Raw genomic sequence first — 27,033 nt, forward strand, 5'->3', positions numbered from 1 at the left:
TTGGTGAGGTAACTCGAGTACTCCGGTGCTCCCGTGGGTGTTGGCCCTAGAACCCCCTAAGTCTAAAGGGGTTTGCTCAAAGTCCTCTCCTAGGTGTCCTTAACTTCTAAAATTCCAACCGCAACTTTCCCATAGAATAGTACGGGGTTCGCGCCTGTGTTCTCACACTGCACGCGTCCCCCGTGGGTCTCCTGTGTCACTACCTTGGGTGGTTCCTTGGGGTCACAGCAATTCTACGTACTCTAGGCCCTCTGTCTAGTCAAGTCGTGGTTCTTGTACCACTTTCTTAGTATATGGTTTGGTCTCCCCCTGGGACCCATTGTACATTGTAATATTTACTGTTGTTTTAGATCTGTATTATTGTGTATCTTGGACTCTAATCTCATAAAGAGATTAGTAGTGAGTGTTTAGAAATAAATACATATATTTTATTTATACCTTGTGTGGTTCTCCTTTCATTTAGTGATTCAGGAGGTTATAATCTGGTAAACCAAGCTGCCTTACACTCCTTTAAGACTTAGCCTGAAGGCTGCTCGCCATAGCTACCACTAGGATAGCTTTCAATAAAGTTTGTCTTTAAACCTATTAATCAATAAGGGTTGTTTGGACTGGTACAGGGTGCCCACTATAACCAGTGGACAGCATATACCAGGCCAACTTCTCACAGGAGTTATTGCAAGTTTATTTTTGGTTTTGAAAGCACTGAAGGCTGCATTCCTTGCCTCAACCAATTTCCAGGCAACAGTATAAATGTCAAAGTAACTCCTCTGATTAATGTTCTTCCTGGAGAGAGATCGGATTTTTGTCTAGCTGTGGTTTTTCCCGATCATAAAATAGCACAGAGGGTTAATATGCCTGCTGCAAAGAACGTGTACCATGCAGATCACAAAGTGCACTCTGCTGTGAGGGCTCAGAACTAACAGTATTCACGAATGCAAAGCAACCATTTACAAAAGGCATTAACAAGAGCCAATAGAAAACATGAGACCATATACAGCATCTCTGCCTAGGCGAGACCTACAAACAACATTCTGCAAATTGTTTTTTTGTATCCCATGCCCACACTGATAAAATCAAAACTATAGACCCAATGCATGAAAATATTTGTTGGATGCAAAGCCAGGAATTGCTGAATGTGTGACACATGACAACTGTTGTTTTTGTGGCTGAAAGTTGTTATACTTATCAGCTATGTGTATATCAATATCTAATGTATGTAGACATGGCATCATGGATGTGTTGGACAAATACTTCTTATTATCACACTTTCCTTTATTCTTTTTACAGCTCTCCTACTTCTTAATCTTTTAAGTTTGTCTAAATTTCCTTGCATGCATTCTTTTTTGCTCTTTTTGTCAGCTCTTACAGTTTCAAGTGTTTTTTCTTCCCCGCTTATTCTATTTTGTTCTAATACTTTTCATCTTCAATGTTACACATTCACCTTTCCTGGGTTGGTGTCTAAGGAGTCACTCCAGTCCAAGTTTTTTCTTTCCATTCTCTTAGTGGTTGCTGTTTTATTCTTTAGAATGTCATAACTATGAATTCCAAACCTTTCAGTTGAATTAGCCTTCGGTACTCCTGATGCAAAATTTAACATTAAAGTAATGAAATACAAGATATAGGATATAGAGGAAGAAGGAATACAGAATAAGTGGGGAAAGGAAAGATGAATTGTATTAACATGGTGCCACAAAGCAATTTGACTTTTATATGGACAAGCTAGAGAAGGAAAACATGTACAGGGTCATATGGAGAGGTGGAAACCCATGGATAAAAATGTAAACACAAAAAAGGTCAAACGGATAGAAAATGGCACATCATAAAAAATTTGAATTTTCCTCCTGGCATGCCATTTACGGATTCACATTAGAAAAGGGAAAAAATGTAGAAAGCAACACTTAAAAAAAAAAAAAAACTTCTTTTCACGGCACATATATCCAGAGATCCAATCACTGTGAAAACAAAGTCTTGAATAAATTCCTAACAACTGCTCACATTTTAAGTGAGCTAGTGGCCCACATTTTAGGAATAGCATATGCATTAAAAAAATACAGAGCAGAAGCTTCACTGACAATCAGGTGGACTCTGAACCCTCCAGTAAGTGTGTTTGAAGAGGACCCTATATGTCTCTGGGAGGGACGGATTAAGGAAGGGTAATGGTGTATAACTCAGAAAGCTTTTGAAAGGTGGAGAGGTCCAGGAGCCAGTCCTTGAATTTGAGGTTGCAGCCTCTACCTCAGGACCAAGCGATTTGGTGTCTACCCAGTGGAAAAAATAGAGCTGTGAGTTTTCTTTTGCATATTCCAGTATCCTTCATGTAACCCACCAGGGGGGATTAATGGAGAAACCTCTGTGATATCCCGTGGTATACTCTGTGCAGCTTCAAATACTTGTCTCCAGAACTTGTGAATTGGGGTGGAGGGGGGGGGGGGGGGGGCTGCAGTCCCACGTGAGGTGTATGAACCCAAAGTCTGGGGTTGAGCACCTCCGGCAGCTAAGTGAATTGGAGAGGCCACTGCGGTGTAGGCTCAGAGCTATGTGATGGGTGTGACAGGTGCAATGTAGGAACATGTAGTGTGTGAGCCTGTGCTTACCATTTGAGGAAACCTCTCTAGTTTGCTAACAACAAAATAGCCATCCTTGTTCCGTGATGTAGACCTGTTGATCATTTCTCGATGGGTAAAGTATGGTCCAAGGTTATGGGTTTCATTACACATTTTAGAAACCAGTATAAGTGGAGTTGGAGCTGTGATAACCATTCTGAGGAGTCCCTATTCTTCCGGTTCTGACGGAAGCCTAGGACATAATTCCCTACATGAGCTAAGGAGCTGTTGTATGCTTATATTTGGTAAGAGTGTTTGGTGGCGTCACGTAGAAAATAGTTTTGTGAGTGATTTGTCTTGTAGCTTTCTTTTAACATTAACAATTTTTATTGTGTTTTTGAAATGGACATTAACCACTTCTTAGTGCATGACAAGTGCATATGCTTGGTAATATATGTCAAAGATTAATGAATTACAACTCTGTTCAATAGTGCAACCTTGTCCTCAACAGTCTGAAACTACAGAAATCGTGGCTGTGGTACATTGTAAAACATAAAACAGTAAGCGAAAAAAGATTCACAGACCCCTTCCAGTGAGCTGCTATCATAGACGTATTAGCCGCTCCCTGTCTCTTCCACATGAGTGTCCAATCTAGAGTGATACCACAACCCTTGTGGTCACAGCCCCAGAACAGTGGGAATGTCATGGGGTAACCTGTGATATGTCGAAGTGCCTGTAACACGTCTATCCAAACTGGGGTAACTTGAGTACGATCCCATCAAATATGTCTAGAATCTCCCACCACCCCACTTCCCCTCCAGCACTTGCCACTATCCCCAGGGTAATATTTATGGAGTGTAGTTGGGTTGAAATACTAATCCAATAATAGTTTGTAATGAGCCTCTGAGCCGACTATATTAATCGACATTCTAGTGAAAGGCCCTCCATATAGTAAACCTCTAACATCCTCTATTCCAGACCCACAGAGTCCCGTTAACTGGGCGATCCCTCTTAGGTTTCCAGATATGGTGCCACAATGTGGGGCCATGCACTGTCCTGTCCATCCGCAACCAAGACCTGCAATTGCAAAACCCACACATAAGCCATATGAAAACTTGGCAGCTCTGCACATACACACACCGAAAATATGGAAATGCCACATAGTCAAAGTAAAAAACCTGGCAGCTAATGTATATAAATGCTGCTTACAATACACTGCATGCTCCTGTTGAAACAAACAGCACTTGATGCTGAAGTGTATTTTCCATGCAGTGTAACTGCCTCGTTCTGGTGAGATCTTTTCCCCTGACATGCACAGAGGAGAGGGTTGAGAGACGATGAAACACTCGACACGAAAAGTATACTTGCAGTTTGGAGTTTGTTTCTCTTTTGTGTTTGTTTATGACAGTTTATTTTTCACCATTCAGGCTGTCTCTCGCTCAGTTTAGTCCCTTATCTCTGTCAGTTACTCCAAGACGGGCAGGCACGTGATTTCCTCTTCCGGTCGTCGAAGGCAGAGACAGCACCAGCAGTGAATGCAGCCATGTCCGGCTTATTCCTCCGGCTCCAGCAGCTGTAGGGGTGGAAGGATCCCCTGTCTGTGCGGTGACCTTCACCCTCTGACCCCAGACATCACCCCGGCCTCGGATTGTCATCTTCACCGTCCCAGGCCGAGGGAAAAGGGAGAGAGGGCTCTGAACAGGTGTCTGCGCAGGTAGGAGTCTTCCTGTCCACCTCTCCCCTCCCCGCTTCTGGACAGCCTTAACTCTCCACTCCCCCCATTCAAGCTATGGCCCCTTCCGGGCTGCGCCCCACTTCCCTCTCTCCCCCCCACCTCTCCTGTGCAGCCTCTCCTCCTCCCACCCACCTCTCCTGTGCAGCCTCTCCTCCTCCCACCCACCTCTCCTGTGCAGCCTCTCCTCCTCCCACCCACCTCTCCGGTGCAGCCTCTCCTCCTCCCACCCACCTCTCCTGTGCAGCCTCTCCTCCTCCCACCCACCTCTCCTGTGCAGCCTCTCCACCTCCCACCTCTCCTGTGCAGCCTCTCCACCTCCCACCTCTCCTGTGCAGCCTCTCCCCCCCCCCCTCTCCTGTGCAGCCTCTCCCCCCCCTCTCCTGTGCAGCCTCTCCCCCCCTCTCCTGTGCAGCCTCTCCCCCCCCTCTCCTGTGCAGCCTCTCCTCCCCCCCCTCTCCTGTGCAGCCTCTCCTCCCCCCCTCTCCTGTGCAGCCTCTCCTCCCCCTCTCCTGTGCAGCCTCTCCTCCCCCTCTCCTGTGCAGCCTCTCCTCCCTTCCATCTCTAATGTGCAGCCCCTCCCCTTCCCATCTCTGCTGTGCAGCCTCTCCCCTCGTCTTCTCCTCTCCCCTTCTCACCTCTCCAGTGCAGCCTCTCCCCCCTCCCACCTCTCCTGTGCAGCCTCTCCCCCCTCCCACCTCTCCTGTGCAGCCTCTCCCCCCTCCCACCTCTCCTGTGCAGCCTCTCCCCTCCCTACCCGTCCTGTACAGCCTCTCCCCTTCCCGCCTCTCCTCCTCTCCCCTTGCCACCTCGCCTATTTCTTCCCTTGCCACCTCGCCTCCTTCTTCCCTTGCCACCTCGCCTCCTTCTTCCCTTGCCACCTCGCCTCCTTCTTCCCTTGCCACCTCGCCTCCTTCTTCCCTTGCCACCTCTTGTTCAACCTCTCCCCAACCGACCTGTACTCTTCCCGCCCCTTCTCTCCCTTAGATTCTCATCTCGATTGTAGTGTGTACCACGTGATATTTCACTAGTTCCTCTTATTTCCACGTTGCACCTTGAGCCACGTTAAGTTGCAGTAGAACTGGTAGTAGTGGAGAGTTAGCTGGGTTGACGGAAGGATTGTTATTACACTGTACATCACATTCCATCCTACTAAGGAGGTGTCAAAGGGTGAAGAGATCCAGAGGCCACCAGGCACTGACTCCGCCCAAGAAATCGACAACCACAACGCCTGTATGAGTGAGTCTGAGTGTGCCACCCAGTAGTGTTGCAAGCACAATCTGTCAACCTGTGACGTTAAGAGAAGCAAGAAACTGCATAAACCAGTGATTCTGTGTGATGCGTTTAAGTTACAGACCAATGAGCTATGCCAGGGTTCAAGGAAAGAGGAAGGTGTGGGGTTCAAATGATCGGGTTCTGTCCCTGACCCTTTCCAGGCTCTAAGAAGGTCTATGAAAGACACTCTTACTCTCTCCACCCTTTACCTGGGTGCCTGGGGGGAGAAGCTGAGTAGAAAAGGGAGGAGGGGATTGGGGTGAGTAAGGGTAGTGATAAGGAGGGGAGAGCCTAGAACACAACGAACAAAGTATTTTGTTTGGGCCTCAGAAACCAGGGTTAGAGGGGACTAGCCATGAAGCTGCTGAGATTCCATTGAGGAGAAACGAAACAGTACAAATGCAATCACATCTTGGAAAACAGAAGACTGCACGTCCAACACAACCACCAGCAACAACAAGCTGCAGTATTCAAGGAGGTTTGCAGGCTCCTACTGCTTATGCATGTGGCCCACTTTAATGAAGACTGAGAGCCGGAAACGGCTTTACCAGTGCAACAGACTGGGCTTCAAGGGTTGCAGAGGAATCCCAGATTGGCTGCAGAGACTCCAAGCATTGAATACTTTTATAAGAAGTGAGAGTGTTAAAACGTACACTTTGTTGGTAGAAATAGTTGAAATGATCTATTTGACATATCCTGTGATATTGATTGATTGAGCGCATACTTGGCGACCAGTTTCACAATTTTTAGCTGTTGCTTTAATCACTCAGTGTTTTCTTATGATTCTCCATTGACAGAACGAATTAAACCTTGGAGGCGCGCTCTAGTCCTGCACCTTGAAAACACCTCTTGCCGATAATTTTAATCTTTCCAATTATTGGCCTATATTGCTCTGACCTCTACATTGTTATAGAACGTATTTAACAAATAGTTTATGAATTATCTTGAATACAGTCATCTCTGTGACTCTTCCTAGTTTGGTTTCCTGGACTTCTGCCAGGCAGAGATTACAGTTGCATCATTTGTGACCAGGGTGCTCCACCGCCGTCATCCTGCTTGACTTTTCCACGACCTTAGAGTATTTTATTTCATCCTCCTGTGACGGGTAATTAACTCCGGCATTTACCTAGCAGATTTAAACTACCTGGCTTCCAGACACCAAGGTCTCTTATTCCCACCCTTATGTTCTTCAAAAATGCCTATATCACGTGCGGTTCCTCTGGCCTTCTGCCAGAGCCCCACATTTTTCCATATTTACTTGTCTCCTTCCTGATTTAGTTAGAATCTTTGGTTTTTAAATAATCCCCCTCACAGATGACACACAAATGTGTCCTCTACTGACAACTCTTCTGTCGTCCAAGACAGCTTTCAATCTTGTATGTCTTGCGTTGTGCCATGAATAGAAACCAATTACTTGAAACTAATTGGTGACAAGACTGAGTTCCTGCTGGTCCCCAACCTAGTGTCCTGCTGATTTTTGTTGATGCCCCTCCCCATGTTCTTGGCTAGAAAACGCAGAGTCGTACTTGATGTAAATCCTTCCCTGACCACTCAAGTTAATAAAGTTACAGTAAGTTCCTTCCCTATCCTTAGAATGCTGCAGAACATGTTTATCTGGGTACCTGTTTCAGTTTGGAAATCTGTTAACTACGGACTATTGACATGACATCTAGACTTCTGCAGCATCCGTTACTGTGGCATGGCAGACTACCCAATACACAAACTCCAATTGATTCAAAACTCAGCAGCAAACCTCATTCTTGCATTGCTGTCATATTTCTCAACGAAGGATCTTCATTGCTCACTATAAACAATTGTTCTCTTTTTAACATTCCGTGCTTTCCATTACACTGACTCTGAATGCCTTAGCAAATGATTTAACCTTCACCAACCCACGGGATCTCTCTGTTCATGCAACCTCTTGCTTGCGGCGGTTCAATGTTGCTGCATATTTGGCAGCCATTCTTTCTTGTTTCTTGCTGCAAAGAATTGGAATCTCCTGGTCACATCTATTCGACCATTTTTTGTTAATCAAAAAACATATTAAAACTTGGCTTTCCCAGCAGAGTCTATTTCTTATGTTTCAGAATCCCTCCCTTATTAGCAATATTTTGTCACGCATCAAGACACCCTTTCTGGGATATTTGCTTGCGCTCTATAACATTTTGACTTTGAAAGGCAGAACCTCTGCAAACAATGGTTATTCACATTTATGCAACAAAAATGATCCATTCATTCTTTAAATGATGTCTCTATCACTGTGTCCTGAACGGTACCTGTGTGTATAATGACAGAAAGAAGTCAGTTTATGGCATTTCATTCTCATAAGATGACATTCGCTGGCATCTGCACCATCAATAGCAGTACTCTACATGCAAAAAGAAATTAGACATTTTAACATGGCTGCCCTATTCTTTCTTTCCTCGCTCTATCGTTTGTTAAGAACCTTTATGTACATTATGGTGGTATAGTGGTTACACAATTAAGTATCTTTATACAGCATGGAGATACAGCAAGGGGTAGTATGTGTCATATACCTACTGTACATACACTCACCACTGCGAGGGACAAAATCCATACACGCGTACTAATATTAAAATATGAGTATCGGTCAATTCTTCACAATTCCAGGAGAAGCTTGGTCTTAAAATGACTAATCTGTAAGAACCAGTTATTGCCATTCTGTATATGTCCGTCCGCATAATCCCCAGGCGTTTGTGACGTCGATCCGCATTCTTGCCGAGGGTTCAGAATGGAGCCTAGGGGTGTTTTTAACCTGCTCACTCTGTCGTGGAGTTTGCTACAGAAAGAGTTTTTGTGGTTCTGTTGACATTAGTTCAACCCGCCACAACACCATTGGTTGAGATCTACGTAATCTCCAGGGGTGCGTTGTTGTAAGTCTTTTGACTACTAATTTATGTGTCAAAACGACCTCCTAATGTGATCAGAAGTTACTCTGACTCTTCTCACTGTTGGTGAATAACAGAATTAAGGGTTCCATCTTAAACACGATCTATGTTATTCCTTTGACTTGGAATAAAACTCCCCACGAGAAGATTTTGAAAAAACTGCAGGCTAAAAAAAAATGAGTCATTGTACCCAGTCGTGCCTAGTACCACATGTTAGAGTAACTCATTTCAGTGCGGTACTCCGCATTACCGCACTGAAATACATTGTCACGCATAATGCATAGTGTCTCGCAGCTGTCACTGAAGTGCTTCCTGGCAGTTAAAACTGTTAAGTGTGGCTACACGCCGTGCCCTCGCTGCTCTCGCAGTTGAGATATTAAGGCTGCTAGCAGGGTGAAGGTTCACACTCGCACTGCTACAATGTATCGCTGTGAATCCCACGGGGCGGCCTTACAAGTCAGGTTGTGTGCTTCTGGCCGGGCGACGCGAGGATGTCACATCCTGTTGCCATAGCGGGTCTGGGGAGTTTGTGGAGGAAAGCGGCAGCTGGCTAGTGTTTTAAGCACAGCTCTGCAAATTTAATTACATTGGCGTTTGCAGCGTCGCGTTTGGTGCTGCAGGCAGCTTGCACTGGCCTCGCCGTGGCCGCATCGTGCCCTGCTCTTAGCCATTTTCTTTACCCTCTCCCCACCCCCCCAAATTCAATACTGCCGGGCCCGAGGAAGTCAGAGAGGAGTGAGTGATCTGGGTTGTAGCGGCCACCAGGACAGAGTTTGCGGCAACTTGTCACTGGACGGTCCAGCCCGGGACTCACTGGATAGCTAGCCTGGAGGGTGACTATTAACTAAGGGGGCCAACCTAGGTAGTTTTACAGAAGCCTTGATCCAGAGTTCCAGGGTTGTCGTGCTGTGTGTCACCATCGACCGGGAGTACTGGTGAGCTGCCCTCGGCAGCATGGGCATTGACCTGCTCCATGATTTCGCTGTTGGTGCAGCCGTGTGTGGACCTGATACTGCACACCGGACCAGAGCCATATTTTCGGGGAAGTGGAGCAGCGGCCTCTTGTCGGAATTTCTCCTCAGTGGAGCGGGCACCTTAAAGCTGCTCCCTCTTTGCCGCTGACTATTGCTGGCAGGAGCAAGGCCTGCGGGCAGAGGCATGTGCAACCTGCTCCTACCTGGCTGTTGCTGTTTGACCACCCTACACACCATTTGATGGAACGGTGTTGTGTGGGGTCTGCTGATGCTCTGCAGCACAGCGACCTGCTCGTGAGCCCGAGGACCTGTGGAGAGGCTGGGCCACCACCCGTATTTTGCTGCTGCGTGGCCTGGCCCGGTATTTGCTGCCTAGCCACGCCACTGGCTACTTACGAACCTGACCTTCGGAGAGGTCTACCTTTGCATTGGGGCAAGGCCAGCGACCCAGCAGCACTTTACCATCATCCTGTCTGACAAGAAGGGCAGGTACGTATGTGATTCTGCACGTATTTCTCCTATATCAGTGGGTCACCATTGTCTGTGTAAATGGCCCAAATGTAAACTCTTCTTTACCACAATATGGCAAACAATAGTCTCCCCTCTTGGTCCCTTGACAGTCTTATGGGTGAGCGACTTAGTTGTTATTTTAGATCTCCATGCTGACAGATCACAGTCCAACTGGAGACCACACACCCAGCGCCCCAAAGCGACAGAGGGCACCTGCGTGACATCTTCTCATGAAGCATGGTCATAAACAGACTACTGGCTTACTACTAGGGCTGTCTGCATGTGCATTACAAATGTCGAGTACTTAGCCCGAACACTGTCGCTTCACATGCAGATTATCTTAACTCCGTCTGCAGTTCGCGCGCCTGATAACCGCTTTATGTAGAGACTCTCCCAAAATGCACCCCGATATCCTCTCTTTAATACCAAGCAACGCAGCGTCAGTGCTGATTATTTCACACATAATGGCAACACTGTGGAGTCTTCTGGAGTGCTATGTGAGGCCTTTAGGCGTATATTTGAGGAATATGTATATGTATAGCTAAACAGTCCTTGACTTGGGTACGCACCTGCACACACTGGAGCGTGAGCTATATTATAAGCTTGAAAATCACTACTTTGACACAGCAAACATGCAGTATCTAGAGGAGTTCTGCGATAAACTTCTAAATCTGAAGATAGCATGGAAAGCGAAGAGCGCTTCCTGCAGAGGGAGGCTACCGCACACCATTCAGAGAGGCGGATCGAGCGTGCAAGACTCTTGGAGCCCTGCTCAATAAATAATGGAGTGGTAGTTTGTATATCGCAGAACTACTGGACCGCGCTGGGGAATCTTGCTATTCCTTCGAACATGTCGCCCAGACAAAGCTTCGATTTTATGCTACTATTTACATCTCCACAGGCGAAGTGCCCCCGGCAGGCTTACTGACTACTTTGATTCTTTACCGGCACTTTGTTCATCTTTGAAGATTCTGCAAAAGCCTAGACATGATAAACAGGACTTTATACAACTAGTCCACATTCATTTTTAACACTGCTTTTCTGCCTTTTATTACTTTACTTCATTAGTCACGGAGCACCAAAGGAGCTCTGTAACACATTTTAAGGTGCTTTTCTCGTATGTTTCCTGTTTTAATGTGCACTGATAGGAGGAGAAAATGCTAGCTGGGTGATTTTTGTGCTGGGACATTTGTTGGAAGGTGGAATCTGACTGCATGGTTCCCCCACTTTGTTTTCCTGGTGTTTTGCTGGTTTTCGACTTAGGCTGGGGTCCTGAAAAGCAGCATCCCATCCAAACTATCTGCTTTCCCCTTAAATTGATTCCAAGTACTTTAGGTGCACTCCAGATTGGATTCTGAGGTACCCTTATAAGTCCCTAGTATATGGTATACTATGTACCCAGGACATAGGTACCCCAGAGGCCTACCACGGGCTGCAGCATGCCACCCCTGGGAAGCCATCCAAAATGACACAACAGGACTGCTACAGCAGCCTGTGTAAGGTGGTGCATGCACCCCTTACTGAGAAATAGGTTCACTATATCTCTCCATACCACTGCACATATAAACCTATCAGTCACCCCTATGGCAGGCCTTATCAATCCTGATGGCAGGGTGCTGAGTTTTATGTGAGAGGGTGACCATGCATGAGTAGAGCCCCTCTGCAGCCTACGGAACCTTTATTCCGGGGTTGTTTGTGATGCAGCCAAACCATATACGCTTAAGTGCATTATAACCAAATGGTAAATGTTAACTTTGGAATGGCTGCATGGAAACATTCCGTGTTTGGTGTCAAACACCTTGGAATCAAGCCCCCACACCAGTAACTGGTGTGGGAGTATGATCCCACCCTTCTAGAGGGAGAGACATGACAGCACCGGTATACCTGGTACTAGCTTAACAGACCCTGGCATCACAAAATGGATGCTGCCAGCTACTACCGCGAGTCTGCCCTCCCGGTGCTGGACGAAACTCCGGCAAGGGAGGCCTGGACAATAGGTTTCCTGTCACAGGGAGGTGTCACCACCTCCCAGACAGGATTTTGTGTATTGGGGTTGGGTGGGTGCACTCCAAGAGTGCTTTGAAGTCGGCACTGCGGGCACATTTGGTGTCCCTGTCCATAGTCCAGCTCAAACCGGTTGCAGGGACTACCAGCCCCTGCTGTGGCGCAAAGCTGGACAAAGGTAATGGGTGTAGCCACCCCTCTTTCCTGACCCTCCCATAGGCGGGTCCCTAGAGTTTGTCACACCCCTTCCTTGGGTATAAGATAGGAACCCCTGGCTACAGGATTTTAGATTACACCTGGACGAAACTCTGATACAGAATCCTGTAACTTCGACAATCTGCAAGGCGCTAGATGACTACAGAATCTCCCTTGGTGTAAAGGAGTTACTTCCCTGCAAGGTAGGCACCTAAGACGCATCTGACCTTTTTGCATCTCCGAAGCTCCCCCCGGACTCCGATGAATTTGCAACACAGGAGGTGGGTTCCCAGAGGCCAACCCGAGCTCCCAGCAAAGGTGAGACCCGTAGCCCTCGTGGAACCGGAACCCCTGGACACCGTGCACACATTTGCAAGTGCATATGCTTCTCGTCGATCCTTGAGGCTGAGCTTTGGGCTACTTGTAGTCCACACCCCGAGCAGTGTCTCCACCGAAGATTACTGGCCTACACTCACAGAGTGTCCCGTGGTTTGGTATTGTGTGATTCCTTTCTAGGTCCCTTTGCGGTCCCTGGTCCGTCGATTGGTGGGTCCATGTGAAGGCAACTCTAACTTTAATTGGGCTTACCTGGTTGCTCCGGACGTGCCCTGACTCTCCATCGCTTGGGGAGTCCCCAGGACCTTGCTAGTCCGCACCGATGCACCTTTTCTCTTCCTGCGTGGGTTGCTGTTGCCAAGGCTTGTTGGGTTCAATCCGAGCACCGACACCGCGGCACACGACATCTTTCGTGGGACAGCATGAATCTACCTCCTGGTTGTCGTCGACGCCTCTTGGTCCTGTGGCTGCAGAGTCAAGCTTCACCTCTTCTCACCTGAAACACCCAACATCGATGGGCATTCGTCTATCGTGCCCCAGGTCACTGGCAAGTGACCCAGACTCTGTCCCCTCTGCTTTCAGGTTCTTCTGATCTTCGATCCAGGCTTGCATCACACCGGACACTTTTCTTCCTCCCGGCAGCAGCACTTTGCAGCAGATCGCCATTGAAATCAACGACTATTCCCGACACCATTTGACACCTATGCACCCGGCTTCCCTGGGTGAGGTAACTCGAGTACTCCGCTGCTCCCGTGGGTGCTGGTCCTAGAACCCGCTAAGTCTAAAGGGATTTGCTCAAAGTCCTCTCCTAAGTGTCCTTAACTTCTAAAATGCCAACCGCGACTTTCCCATAGAATAGTACGGGTCTTGCGCCTGTGTTCTCACACTGCACGCGTCCCCCGTGGGTCTCCCGTGTCACTACCTTGGGTGGTTCCTTGGGGTCCCAGCGATACTATGTGCTCTAGGCACGGTGTCTAGTCAAGTCGTGGTTCTTATACCACTTTCTTAATATATGGTTTGGTCCGCCACTAGGGCCCATTGTATATTGTGCTATTTACTGTCGTTTTAGAACTGTATTATTGTGTATCTTGGACTCTAATCTTATAAAGAGATTAGTACGGAGTGTTTAGAAATAAATACATTTATTTTATATATACCTTGCACGGTTCTCCTTTCGTTTAGCCACTCAAGAGATTATAGACTGGTAAAATAAGCTGCTTTACACTCCTTCAAGGCTTCGCCTGAAGGCTGCTCGCCATAGCTACCACTAGGATAGCTTTCAATAAAGGTTGTCTTTAAACCTATTCATCAATAAGGGTTGTTTGGACTGGTACAAGGTGCCCACTATAACTAGTGGGCAGCATATACAAGGCCAACTTCTGACAACCTTAAAGGACCAGTCAGGCAGATAATAAAAAAACAGCCAGGTAACAACGCTATTGGCTGGATCTTGTTGCTGTATTTGGGGCCAGAATCACTAGAACTGACTAGGTTGCATGGATATGTTGTTTGAATGCACTGAGCACGGCTGGCTGGATCATATTGGGTAGGTCCAGGATGGTTCTGTTGAGGGTTTAATAGTCTAGAATGGACTGGGCAGGGGCACACAAGTTATGGTGGATACGAATGAAGCTAGAATGGAATTCAGCTGGCTGGGATGGCTCTGATGGAGGTATGGTGGTTAGAGTGCATTGAGCAGGGGTAGATCTGCTGGAAGCGTGCAGAGGTCCAACATGCAGGCCAGCCCTTGCTGTGTTTCTGATCCTGTTGATGGAGTTAAGATGCATTCAGTGGGCCAGGCTACTTCTGATTTACTTGTACTGGTGTTAAAATGGACAATATTCTCAGGTTAGTGCTACTCCTTGTCCAAAACATGGTAATTTGTGACATTTAGATCTCAATACGGACGTCATTGCTTATTTCTATTGGTGAGAAAGTGTCACTCATTTTGTCGCTCATTAGGCAGTAGAATATCACTCATAAACCATGGAAATCTGACACATAAGCAGTCTGAAAACTTGGCAGCGATGCACATACCGCTTAAAGGTACCAGATTTCCTATATTGATAAAAGATAAACTTCGCCCGGTCTTGTTCAACTTGGATTGTGACTTGATTTTGCATACGAGAAAGTGTCACTCATAGTCATTGAAATGCCACTCATAATTACAGTGAAATTATGAAAATGTCACACACAGCAATTTTAAACCTTGGCAGCTATGTGTACCCCATTCAGTAGAAACCCCTATCATTTCTGCAAGGACCGAAATATTGTCTTCAGATGTGCAGGAGTCTGGTATCTTCAGATCTGGATCTTGTATTAATTGTCCTTGTATTGGGAACTAATGAAGATGGAACCCTCTCCTACCACACCTTCAAAGACCTCTCTGCCTCCAAATACAGGTGCTATTTTTTTGGAAGGCGAATACTGACTGAGACTCAACTTGGTGCTCCAGAAAGCAAAAACTGAGTGAGAGGAGGATAGGGAGTTTGCGAGGGAGACATTGACATTAACCCACTAGGAACAAGAGGAAAGGAGAGTGGAGAGACATGGTGAATGGACCAGATAAGAAAGAAGAAGGATAAGGGAAGATAAACTGAAGAGTCACAGGATAGCTTTAAAGGATAGAAAGCCCAGGATGCAAACAGTAACCGCTGCATGTGGGAAAAGTGATTCTAAGTCCAACTCTGTAGGAGTAGTATCCAAGGTTCCAAAGGAGCATGTGCACAAATATGTAAAAGGCAGGATTTTTTTGGAATGGTTTTTGAGTTTTGAGATCCCTTGTAGAGTGCAGGTTTTGATTGATGTGTCTAGGGGAGATACTTGAACGAGTCACTTGCTCATTGAGGAAGTGCCACTCATTGGGCTAATGCGTGTATCTGATCAAATGAATTACAAGTGGATGTAAGCAGTTCTAATCAGACAGTTTGGTTAGAAGCCACCACAGTACATCAGGGATTCAAAGACAGCGTAAAGTCTTGTGTTTGAAACTAAGATATCTGCCGCAGATTGGAATGAGTGGATTCTAATTCCCTTAACCAGTTGATGGTGATAAAGCAACGTATGGGAGACTGCTTTACCCCTCTTAGGCTGAAGCGGCATGGGTCTAAGTAACTAATAACGTCAGAGAGGAACTCTCAGTAGAGTCCAAACCAGAGGGTGAAGGCCGCAGAAATTTTCAAGAGAAGACTCATGCAAAAATGGAAATAAATTTCCAGTCAGTACAAAAGAACAAGCATTTACAATGCAATGGTCTCGGCATTGTTAAAGTTAGAGCTATTGGCATTGCTCATGACATTATTTTTGTTTATGTTTTTGTTTTTAAAACATTGAAAGAAACGGCATTGTTATTTACAATGTCAATAGCTTAATCTCTCTCAAATGCGAGACCTATTGCATTTGCACCCACACACAGAGCCACACACAAAGCCACCCACACACACAGAGCCACCCACACACACCGAGCCACCCACACAGAGCTATTCACATAGAGCAACCCACACACAAATAGAGCCACACACACAGATTTACCCACACAGAGACAGAGCCACCACGCATAGAGGCACCTACAAAAAAAGCCACCCACACAGAGCCATACACACACACACACAGCCTCCTACACACACACATACACAGAGCCACATACACACACAGCCACACACAGAGAGCCATACAGAACGCGGAAAATAAACTTTATTACCCCGCGTGGACTGCTGTTTCTCTCCCCCCCCCCCCCCCCCCCCGTGTTCCTATCCTGCGCTTAATCTATTTTTTTTTTTTTTTTTTTTAAATTTTTCTTGGGATTTTTCATTTAATGCAAGCAAGGTACAGCAATGTAAAAAGTAAAACAGAAATACAGTACACATGATATACTTAATAGTGAGAAAAAAAAGATAAATAAATACATTTGAAAAAAAGAAAGATAAAGGGCGTCCAGATACATAGAAAAGAAAAACTGCTTAGATCATAGTATCATTAATCCAATTCTCTAAAGGGCTCCAAAGTTGTTCACCCAGCCTTCTCCTTTTCCTGCCTTTAACCCTATATATAGCCTTTTCCAGATTATACTTAGCTAGTAAACATGCTCTCCAAGTGGGGAAAGAGGGAGGGTCTGGACTCAGCCAGGCTTGAGTGATGCATGCTCTCCAAGTGGACATAGAAATGAAAAGAAAATTTGTCTGACCCGCGGATAAATCAAATGATGGCACACCTATTAGTACTAATTCTCCTGACAAAGTAATTGTCTGACCCATCAGTATTTTTAGAAAAGTTTGGATTTCAGACAATACAAAAGACAAACGAGGGCATGCAAAAAACATGTGAAGAGCATCTGCTGCATAGAGTCCACATCGGCTACATGATGTACCTACGGTAGTTGTCCATTTACTAATTTTAGCGGGTGAATAGTATAAATCGTATAAAGCCATATAGTGCTGTGTACGTGCTCTCCCTGTTATTAGTATAGTGTTGGCCAAAACTATTGATTCTTGAATTTTAGTGTTAGTTATCCCCAATTTTTCATTCCATTTTTTTTGACATAGCAAAATATCGTCAGGAAGTGAAGCCAAAAGTAAATTATAATATGTGCCGATCTTTTTTTTGATGAAAAGACTGTCTATAAGAGGAATCCTTGTCAGCCGTGATCGAACTTGCGGACGAAGAGTATTAAAAAAGCTATGTATCTGCACATATTTAAAATAATCATTGCGGGTTAAGTTGTATTTGCTCTCTAACAATGAGAAGGGGATAAACTGGCCGTCCTCCCAAAGATCACCTATACAATTAATACCCAAGTTACGCCATCGCATCATTACTGTATCCTGAAAAGTTACTGGAAAGATATTGGATGATTTGAATGGGGTATACACCAAGATTTTGTCAATACCCATCTGCCTTTTAATTAGCCGCCAAGTACCGAACGCAGCACTCAAAACCTTAAACTTAGTTTTTTTTAAATAACTAGGTTCTATAATTCTCAAAAAACTTCCGTGACAATCTGTACCCATTGCAAATTCATATATAGATGGTGTATGGCTAGCTGGAATGCGTAATCTAGGCCCAATTATCAAAGGTGAAATAAACTGTAACACTGCAGCCAGATAATAAAAAAGAAAATGAGGGATTCCCCAGCCTCCTCTTAATTTGGGAAGAATCATTTTTTTGTATGACCTGCGGTGACCTCTATACCCCCAAAGAAATCTTGCAGACATTCTTTCCAGCTGTTGAAAAAAAGTCAGGGGGAACGCTAATGGGATTGTTCTAAACATATATAAGAATTTGGGTAAAATCATCATTTTTAGAACGCTACATCTGCCGAATAAAGATAAGTGAAAATGATCAATGCGTTCTAAAGATGACTGCACTTTTTTAAGCATAGGTGTAAAGTTAAGTTCTGGCATAACGGCAACTGGTGATGTAATTTTTATACCCAAATAGGTGGCTACTGAGACTATATTTAGTTGTTCTGGGGGATTCGAACCTACAAACAAAATTTGTTTTTTTTGTATATTTAATCTATAGCCAGAGAAGTTACCCAATTGAGATGCAAGGTCTTGTATTATTGGTATTGCCCCCTTAATATCTGTTGTCAATACAACTATGTCATCTGCATAAGCGAGAGCTCTATATATTGTAGCAGCCACTTGAACTGGTTTTATGTCCTCTGTATTATTAAGTCTGTTTAAAAAGATATCAATATATAAGGCAAAGAGAAGAGGTGAAACGGGGCAACCCTGCCGAGTCCCGCGATGTATACTAAAGGGAAGAGATTTCTTCCCACCAATACTAATACAAGAGAAAGGGGCAACATAGAGTGCTTTTAGAGCTGTGACCATTTTAGGGCCAAAGCCTTTTCGGATGAGAAGATCCCAGAGATATGGCCACGCCACCCTGTCGAATGCCTTTTCGGCATCTAACAGGGTGATACCCAAATCTACGCTTGAGCCGTGGGCCCAGTCCATCAAAGCAATCACTCGTCTGACATGGTCAGTGGTGTCTCTGTTAGGAATAAACCCATGCTGTAAGTGCGAGACTATTGTAGAGATAACCCCAGAAAGACGTGTTGCTAATATTTTAGAATAAATTTTACTATCGGCATTTAAAAGAGATATAGGTCTATAAGAAGCCGGTTGTAAGGGTGGCTTCTCCTTTTTAAGGAAGGCCATGATGATTGATTCACTCCAAGAAGGGGGTGTAATCCCTTTCTGTGCTTCCAAACATGTTAAAATTAATGCCTGCTTTAACACATGTCTAAAAATTTTATAGAATTCGAGAGGAATTCTGTCTGGTCCCATGGCCTTACCTGCAGGTAGAGAAAGAATGGCTGCTTCTATCTCCTCCCATGTTATATCTTTGTCTAATAAAGCTATCTGCATAGGTGACAACCTGAAAAAGTCATTATTAGCAATGAAGTTTGAAAACGAATCCGGTAAATACGCGATCACCTCCTCCGTATACAAATTTTTATAAAACAGACGAAACACCTCCAGAATTTTGTCTGGCTGCTGGTGCACCTGGCCAGATTCATCCTGTATTTTATTTATAGTATTTAAACTTGCTTTTTGCCGACTTTTTTTTTTTTGCCAAAATATGTCCAGACCTCTCGCCCAGCTCATATACCTGTGTATTGAAAACAGCAAGTTGTTCTGCGAGTTTTGAAGCAAAATTCTCATATAACCGGGGCTTAGATATAGCTAAAGTGGCTTTAATCTTCTCGGTATCTAGGGAATTCTTAATGGCTTCAACTAGTGCTACCTCACAATCCTGTATTGCATTATAATAAGTTGTTAACTTACGCTGATATTTTCTTTGCTTGTTAATTGAATAGGAGAGAGTCTCCCCTCTCACCCCTGTTTAAAGGCATCCCATACCATCTGAACAGTCGTTGAGCCCATATTAAGTTCGAAAAAATCCTTAATCCATTTTTCCATATGTGCAATGTAAGATGGATCTACTAAAAGCCTCCGCTCAAATGACCATGTTGTTGCTTTACCAGGTAATATAGAGTCTATTTTAAACTCTGTTACTATGGGATTATGATCCGATATTATTTTTGGAAATATCTCATACTTGCAGTTGAATATTAAAATAGAAGATATGAAAAAATAATCCAAGCGGACAAATTTTTTATGGGGTGCCGAGAAGAAAGTATAGCCAGGAAGAGTATTTCTTTTTACAAAGCCTACATCCTGCGCTTAATCTATGTCTAACTTTGGCGGGTCTTCCTTTTGCAATGCACATATTTTATTTTGTTTACCATGCTGGAACAAAGCAATTTTTGTAACACACAACTGCTGCGTAATCTCCATGCAGTGTGCGGCAAGACTCCGTTATCCTTTTCAGCGCTTGAGCGAGAGAACTTTGCATTCTGGGACATGTAGTTTCACGATTCTCAGAATACGATTGGGGTGGCAAATTGGAATACACTGAAATCTGGCTACAGAGAGCCAGGGATACCTGAAATGGCATGTGACGTGGGTGGGTCACATGTCAGCCACAAATAAACGAGTAATCCCGAGTCAAGTAAGTGGCGTTTTAGCATTGGAAAGGTCAGAAAGAAAGGAAAACAGACGCGGACAGCTGTCCCCACTTCCTGTTTTTCGACACACTTGTTGTTGCCTTGTTGTGGACAATTCCCAGGCCCCGATCCACCACCCCGAATACTCGTAAGTGCTTCAAGGCGATCGAGTGGGCGCTAAAAGTATACCTGAGTCCATTCTGTTTCATAGTGTAGAGCGTGACGATTCTACCAGACGGAAACGTGTTAGTAGGACACCCGTCAAGCATACATGCCTAGGAGATCCTTTGAGGGCAGGGACATACGCCATGAATAGAGTGTACCAACTCCTGGGGGGGGGGGGGGGGGGGGCGTGACGCCATAGCTCAGCCCACAGCCAGGAGTCTCTGCAAGCTTCGACATTTTTATCGCCACAGTGTAAGATGCAGTCACCAATTCCAATGCTATTATCGACCCTTCGGGACCTCCTGCAGCCGTCAGGCCTTCTTTGTTTATTCCTTTGTCGGTTTCGGGTTTTTACAAGTCTCGCTCAGCTGCTGACGGGGCCCACAGAGACAGCCCAGGTGTGCCTTCCACTCTGCGCGCGCACGGAGGCCCAGCGACTTTACTGGTTATAAACTAGAAGTGGACGGGGGATGGGGGAGGGACAGACGGACACCGCTTGCACAAAGGGGGCATTGAGGGCCAAAACCGTCGCACTCCGGGAGAGTGCACAAAGCACAGAGGCGCACACCGGGGTCGCAGCTGGGTAACATGTGGCAGTTAACTTTCGGACTCGGTCCCGTAAAAAGTGATTTGTAGAGAGCAGGGACATGTCCGCTTCACTGAACAGCCAAAGACAGACGATACTCTACCGTGCTCGTCTTGCTGGCAGCGCGACCCTGCCCAAACACCGGGTAATGTTTACCACATAAGTGTCCGTGACAGGGTTGTTTGTCAGCTATTGTTCCGGTACCTCAGATAGCGGAGTCTTTGTAAAAATATTAACCCGCCCCCCAACAGTCTCGACATCTGTGCAATAGACAGGTGCAACGAAAGGTCTCGTGACTGCGCAGGCTACGAGTCACAACACTTCTGTGGTGGAAGGTGATGTGGTGGCGCCACTTGCGAAGTGCAGAACCGCTCCCGGGAAACAGTAACAAGCACACCACTGCCTTTATCCGAGGCGAAGCAGAAATGCCTCGGAGAAAGGCCGCGGCGTTTCTGGATTCGGGGGCGTGTTTTTCTTTTCTCTCCTCTTGCCATTGGCTGGAGGAGATAATGAGAAAAGTAGCAAAAAACACGCCCCCGAATCCGAAAAGGACGGGGCCTGTTCGGAGAGACAAACCTCTTCTCCAATGGCTGGCCAGCATTCAAGAGGCCAGCCAATGGAGAAGAGGGGAGAAGAGGGGCGGGTTCAAGCCCCTCTTCTCCAAGTCATTAAATCTCGCGAGCGAGACTGCGCAAGCGCAGCCTTCGCTAGCCGAAACCTAATAAAGGAGGCCAAGGAAGTTCTCCAAGCCCAAAGTGATTACTTGCTATAGGTGTCACAAGGAGGGGCACTACACCGATCACAGAGAAGCCAATAGTGACCCCCTACTGTCAAGGGATCCTCTTGTTCTGTCTTAGCAGTTACTGTGTGAGTTACATTAACACTTTTTGCTGGGCAGTCTGCCATGGGCTTGAGAGACTAGTGCTGATGATGTCAGGAAGGGACCCTGCTTCATCGCCGGAGATGGATGTGCTGATTGATCAGGAGGCAGCAACTGCCACAGATACACCACCAAGGGTGACTCGTCCATGAGCACTTGACTGCAGCTGAAAGCCTGTCGTTCCAATTCCACCCCACGATCTCTGTTCCAACTTGAGACTGTTGCCTCGATCCCAGCAAAAGAACCAAAGGTGCAAGGCGTGCAGTCTGAACTGTGCACTCTGCACTGCTAGCACTGTATTGATATCCAGTGGGTAAACTCAGGACGTAAAACACAAAAAAGGTGATGGGAGGAATACTTGCAATTTGTCTAAACCCTAGCAATCTCTTGTGTAGCATCCCAACCCATTGTTCTTTTGCTCCCTATAGCAGTCAGGCGGGCTGGCCAAGAAACAGTTAATTCCACCAGAGTGCAGACTTCTACCACTGCACAGGCATGCATGTCATATTCCTAGAGTGCTACGTGGGTGTCTGGCCACAGGTTCCTGAAACACAAATGCCTGAATAACCATGTCCTGCAGGAAGATCATTTTGCCCAATCTGATCTGTAGGATTTCCTGGTCTGAGCCATTCCACATACCCGCTACTTTGTGGGGGTAGTGCTTTGGCATATATTCACAAGGTGCCGAGTCTGGGATTGCATCTGTGAGAATACGGATGCAGTTAGAGTTTTAACCAGAAAGAGAGTTACCGAAGATAAGTAACTTTTTTGTAACATCGATCTAAACAGTGGCCAATTCTGTTCACTAACATATAGATGTACTCTTGTGAGCTCAACTGTTTATCCCAAAGCTGATTTTAAGCAAGATATAGAGCCAGTGACCTTTATTTGCATATATTATGGAAACACACTGCTTCCGAGTCTTCCAACAGAGTGCACAGCACCCTCAAAAGCAATAATTCATGTGGCATATATAGGTCCTGAAAAGAATGCAACATGAACACATCTTTCATCTGACTCACTCTGTCCTCTTTTATGATCAGACCTTTCTTAACTGTCACATAGACCATCATCCAATACACAATGTATTACCTCTTATACCTGTACCCATATTTATGTCTGAAGAAGCATCACCCAGTCCAACATGTATGATGTGTGACTGGGGGTGAGTGTCTGAACAGTTTCAGCGCTCCATTCGTCTCCTTGTGTTTGATATGCACCCCTACACCTTTACCTAACATGCAAAGTGCTCTGATATCCTGCGGAATGAGCCCTCACATTAGACCCCGTGCAGATGCTTGGTCGAGTCCTGGTGATTTGCTCGTGATGAAAAGTACTACCACTTCTACTACAACTCAGGTGAAGGTTTGACTTCTTTAGGACTGTTTAGCCCCTCAGATTAAGGGAGCACAGTCTTGAACACACATTTCCTCGAAGTGTCATCGGCATAGGGAGAAAGTTGTTGGCGGCAATAATCAAGAAGGGATTGAGTGTCAAGAGGTGTGAAGGATAAAAATGTTGGCGGATTTTTCAGCATAATGAAAAGGGTAGGTTATTTCAAGGGTAGACTATTGCAAGAATGGCGTACGACGATAGAGCCTTCTCAGAAAAGACGCTGCTAATAAAATGACAGTCAAACCTGAACTTGAATTTTCGGTGTTTGTTTTGGATGGGTGCCATATTTAACAGTTCACTTCAGTGTACTTGGTTGAGTTGTGGTTTTATTGATTTATTTTTAAGTAATTTGCATGGGTGAGGGTAACTAGGTTTTATACATTTTTCTGTGAGGTTTTATCATTTGCTAGGCTTTTCTGGTTTTGAGATTCCTCTTGGTTTCCTCGTTCGTGTACCTGGTAGCAGAGAGTTTATTCATGATGGATATTGGCAGTATGGGGACAAAATGTCTACAGTGTTGGATGTAATTTGAGATCCTCAGTAAAGTGAGGGGTAGTTAAGGATGCTGCTGAAGCTTGGAAAATATGCCAACACATTGTTTGTTGTTGTGTTCACTGTTTGAAATCAAGAACCAGTTATTAATAGAGATTTTTTAAGCTGTCTTCCTGTTTTTCAGCCACGTTGATACCATCAATAGTCGTCAGTAGCCATTGCTTCATGAATGTGTTTGGTGCTAGAGAGAAGATATCATTGAATAAAGTAACTAATAGATTAGAGATAAATTTATCATTTCTAGGAAAGGAATGCAACAGCTAGTTAACATATGAGCGGGACTTGCCTAAGTTAGTTTTCATCACCAGCAGGTGGTATTTTTCTGTACTTCAAGCCTGGGGATCTTCAAAGGTGGCCAGTGTTTTGTAGCATTCCCTTATGTTGTGTACAGATGGTTTAAAATTCAGTTACACGTTCAGGTTTTCTAATATTGAGTTCTCTTCCGCTATCACCTTTTCTCTGAAGGGTACATAATTTGTTTTTGCGGATACATTTGTTCAGTTTTTGATTCTGATGAGTATTGCATTGTAATATTTATATTGCGCTTACTACTGCTATGTGGGGGGCTGAAGTGCTTGCCTAGATGGGTAGCACACTACACAGTGTAAGGTGTGTGGTTGGTAGTTCGCAGTTTTTGTTTTTGATCCTGTGTGGGAAGTTCTGTGTTGTGCGAGAGGACTACTAAGCAGCTGTTATTGTGAAATGGGATACAGCGTTGAGAAGTGTGATCGAGGAACAAGTGTGAGAGATGGGCACACAGTTTATGGTTTTCAGTAAGCTGGTAGCTTTGAGTATCTCTGCAGGGCTCTTTATGGTATTTGTTCTGTTCTGCTCTGGGTGGCCCACTCTGAGATACTGTGATGGTGTGGAGCAGGCATAAATTAAAGGGAGAAGTGGTGGAGAGCTCTGCTGGGATGGGCTTTGTTAGTATCATCCCATATGACATTGTCATTGTTAGATGTCAAGAAGCGGTCGTAATATGTAGCTAGTTAGGACCTGCAATGATGGACTAGATTGAAGTTCTTCATGTGGCAGATCTATTCGGGTATTTGTTGCCTGTTTAGCTGGTGATCGGTAGTTTGTTGCTGTGCACTGGTACAGTACTGGGTGATGAGAATGCCCCTTAGCAGTTTGGTCTTATGTGAATGTAAGAGTGTCAAGCAGTAAAAGAGAATCATTATGCAGCTTGTAGGAACTACAGTTGACTGCCCAGCTGTGGTATAGGTGGATCAGTGAATTAAAATCAATTTTAATATTGTGGTGCCCTGAGTCTTACTAGTGTCCTTTAAAAGCCTGAATAACTGAGTGTAGTCTGAGAGTCTTCCAAGTGCCTATTCAAGTAGTGAATAGTTTGGTTGTAGAGTACTGAAAGGCACAGATGAATTGCTATGAGAGAACTGGTCTGTTAAATTCTACAGGGCATCCAAGACCGCAACGTATTTACCATGGAAGTTAATATCGGAGTTATTCTTAAAGTTGATATTCAGAGTCGCTGGGTCTGCCAGAACAAGACATGGACCCTTTATAAATACCTCGCAGCCGATAGCGAGACTGAAGCTTTGAGTTAAAAGTAGTTTTGAGGAAATCTGACTATGCGGAGACCCGTGGAGTCTCCAAATTGTGAGCACTCGCACAACAGTATTTGTCTCTGTTATAAATCATGATGCCAAGGAAACCAAAACCAGACAGTCTTCAAGCAATTCTGAATTTGTTCAAGGATATTAGAACATTGCTATGTAGGGCACTCCATTGAATACAATGGAGTGTCCCGAGCTTCTATGGGCCTGTAAAAGCCCGCAAAGCAACATTCCAGTGTTGTTTTCCAAAGGCCTCTCGGAGCCCGAGGGGATTTAAGCCCCCTCAGGCTCAAAGAGGCCTTTGTTTTATTTGTTAGAACATTCTGCCCTCTAGTGGCAGAATGTTCTAATAACCTTATAGCCCTTCGTAGCTGGGCTATACTGGCTATTAAAGTCCAGCTCCTTTGTTAAAAACCCTCGCCTTCTTGTCGGACCTTTAACGCTGGAGCGGGCCTTTAATAGCCGGAATTGCCCGCTACAGCAGGCTATAAGGCAAAATTATTTTTGTATTACATTTTTTTTTAGCAAATTGTCGAAGTAGTTATTCCTAAAGATTGGAACCATAATGACAGTGCTCTGAATATGTAAAACATTTGAGGAAGTAAGTTCATCTTTATATTAATCATTGGTCAGAAATCGAGAGGATTCTTGTTCTTACGGCACTATCTAAATCTACCTCTTTTTTCAATGTTGAGGAGCTTTCTGTAATCAACTTGCATTTTTGGTTAGAATAATATCCAAGTATTTAGTCGCTTTTTCTTCCTGCTTAAAGGGAAGGTGTTTGTAATAAGATGTATTAACCATTTTAGACATGGGTATCAACTCAGAACTGCAATATCACCCATCTCTTAACCTTGAACACCAGCCATTAGTTGAATATGCTTCTATGTACAAAAACTCGGGAATATGCTGTGTCCAGTTATCCCCATAAAGCAGCCACATTTAGTGGGCAACTAGACATTTTCAGCATCACAAATGTTATTTTTCTTCTCTTTTTGTATTTATTGGTCCGTTGTTGTCGGGTTCTGGCATGAGTTAGGAGATTTGCTTGGAGCCTGGGTTTAGTTAGGAGCTATGCCTAGAGGCTGGGTTGAGTTAGGAGCTATGCTTAGAGCCTGGGTTAAGTTAGGAGCTATGCATAGAGGCTGGGTTGAGTTAGGAGCTATGCTTGGAGGCTGGGTTGAGTTAGCAGCAATGCTTAGAGCCTGGGTTGAGTTAGGAGCTATGCTTAGAGCCTGGGTTAAGTTAGGAGCTATGCTTAGAGGCTGGGTTGAATTAGGAGCTATGCTTAGAGCCTGGGTTGAGTTGAGTGCTATGCTTGAGGACTGGTTCATGGTGCTTATTATTAAAACTTCAATTTTGTACCTAAACCTTTATTGGCGCAGCTCCTCATTAATTCATAGGAACAATATGTCCCAATGTTTTTGGTCAGTTAAGTGGCCCAAATTAACAACTGTTATATCAGGAGCGACATTATATTGTTAACATAAAACCCTTCACTGAGCAGAAAACAAATATGAGCAATATTGTCTGTATAAGTCCTCAAACAAAACAAGCCTGTTACCTCTCAGTTACCATTCTCAAAATCACCTCAGATTAGGAGTTGTCCTCAAAATATGAAAAAATATCATGTTTCCTATTTTCTAAGCGTTTATAACTGTGGTTTAATACACATCACGCCCCCCGGAAAGATCCAGTGTGATATGGGGATAGTCATTTTCTTAAATTCGACTAGTGTGATCTTTGCCACCAATTGCTGATGGGTCTCTACCTTCCTATGGGCGTGCATGGAGGAGTCTCCTTTTGTCTCCTCTGGTCTCTGCCTTCCTACGGGCGTGCATGGAGGAGTCTCCTTTTGTCTTCTCTGGTCTCTGCCTTCCTACG

The 27,033-nt window shown here is 45.0% G+C and overlaps 1 protein-coding gene across 1 annotated transcript in view; it reads left to right on the plus strand.

Annotated features, from left to right (window-relative positions):
• The first annotated feature begins 4,052 nt into the window (after window positions 1-4,052).
• Window positions 4,053-27,033, plus strand: part of LOC146799888 (uncharacterized) — a 29,762-nt gene continuing 6,781 nt past the window's right edge. The window contains exon 1 of the mRNA XM_085620823.1: window positions 4,053-4,257. The gene's annotated coding sequence lies outside the window, so the exon portion shown is untranslated. The remainder of the gene's footprint in view (window positions 4,258-27,033) is intronic.

This window comes from Triturus cristatus, chromosome 8 (genome assembly GCF_964204655.1).
Source record: "Triturus cristatus chromosome 8, aTriCri1.1, whole genome shotgun sequence".
NCBI classification, from domain to species: domain Eukaryota; kingdom Metazoa; phylum Chordata; class Amphibia; order Caudata; family Salamandridae; genus Triturus; species Triturus cristatus.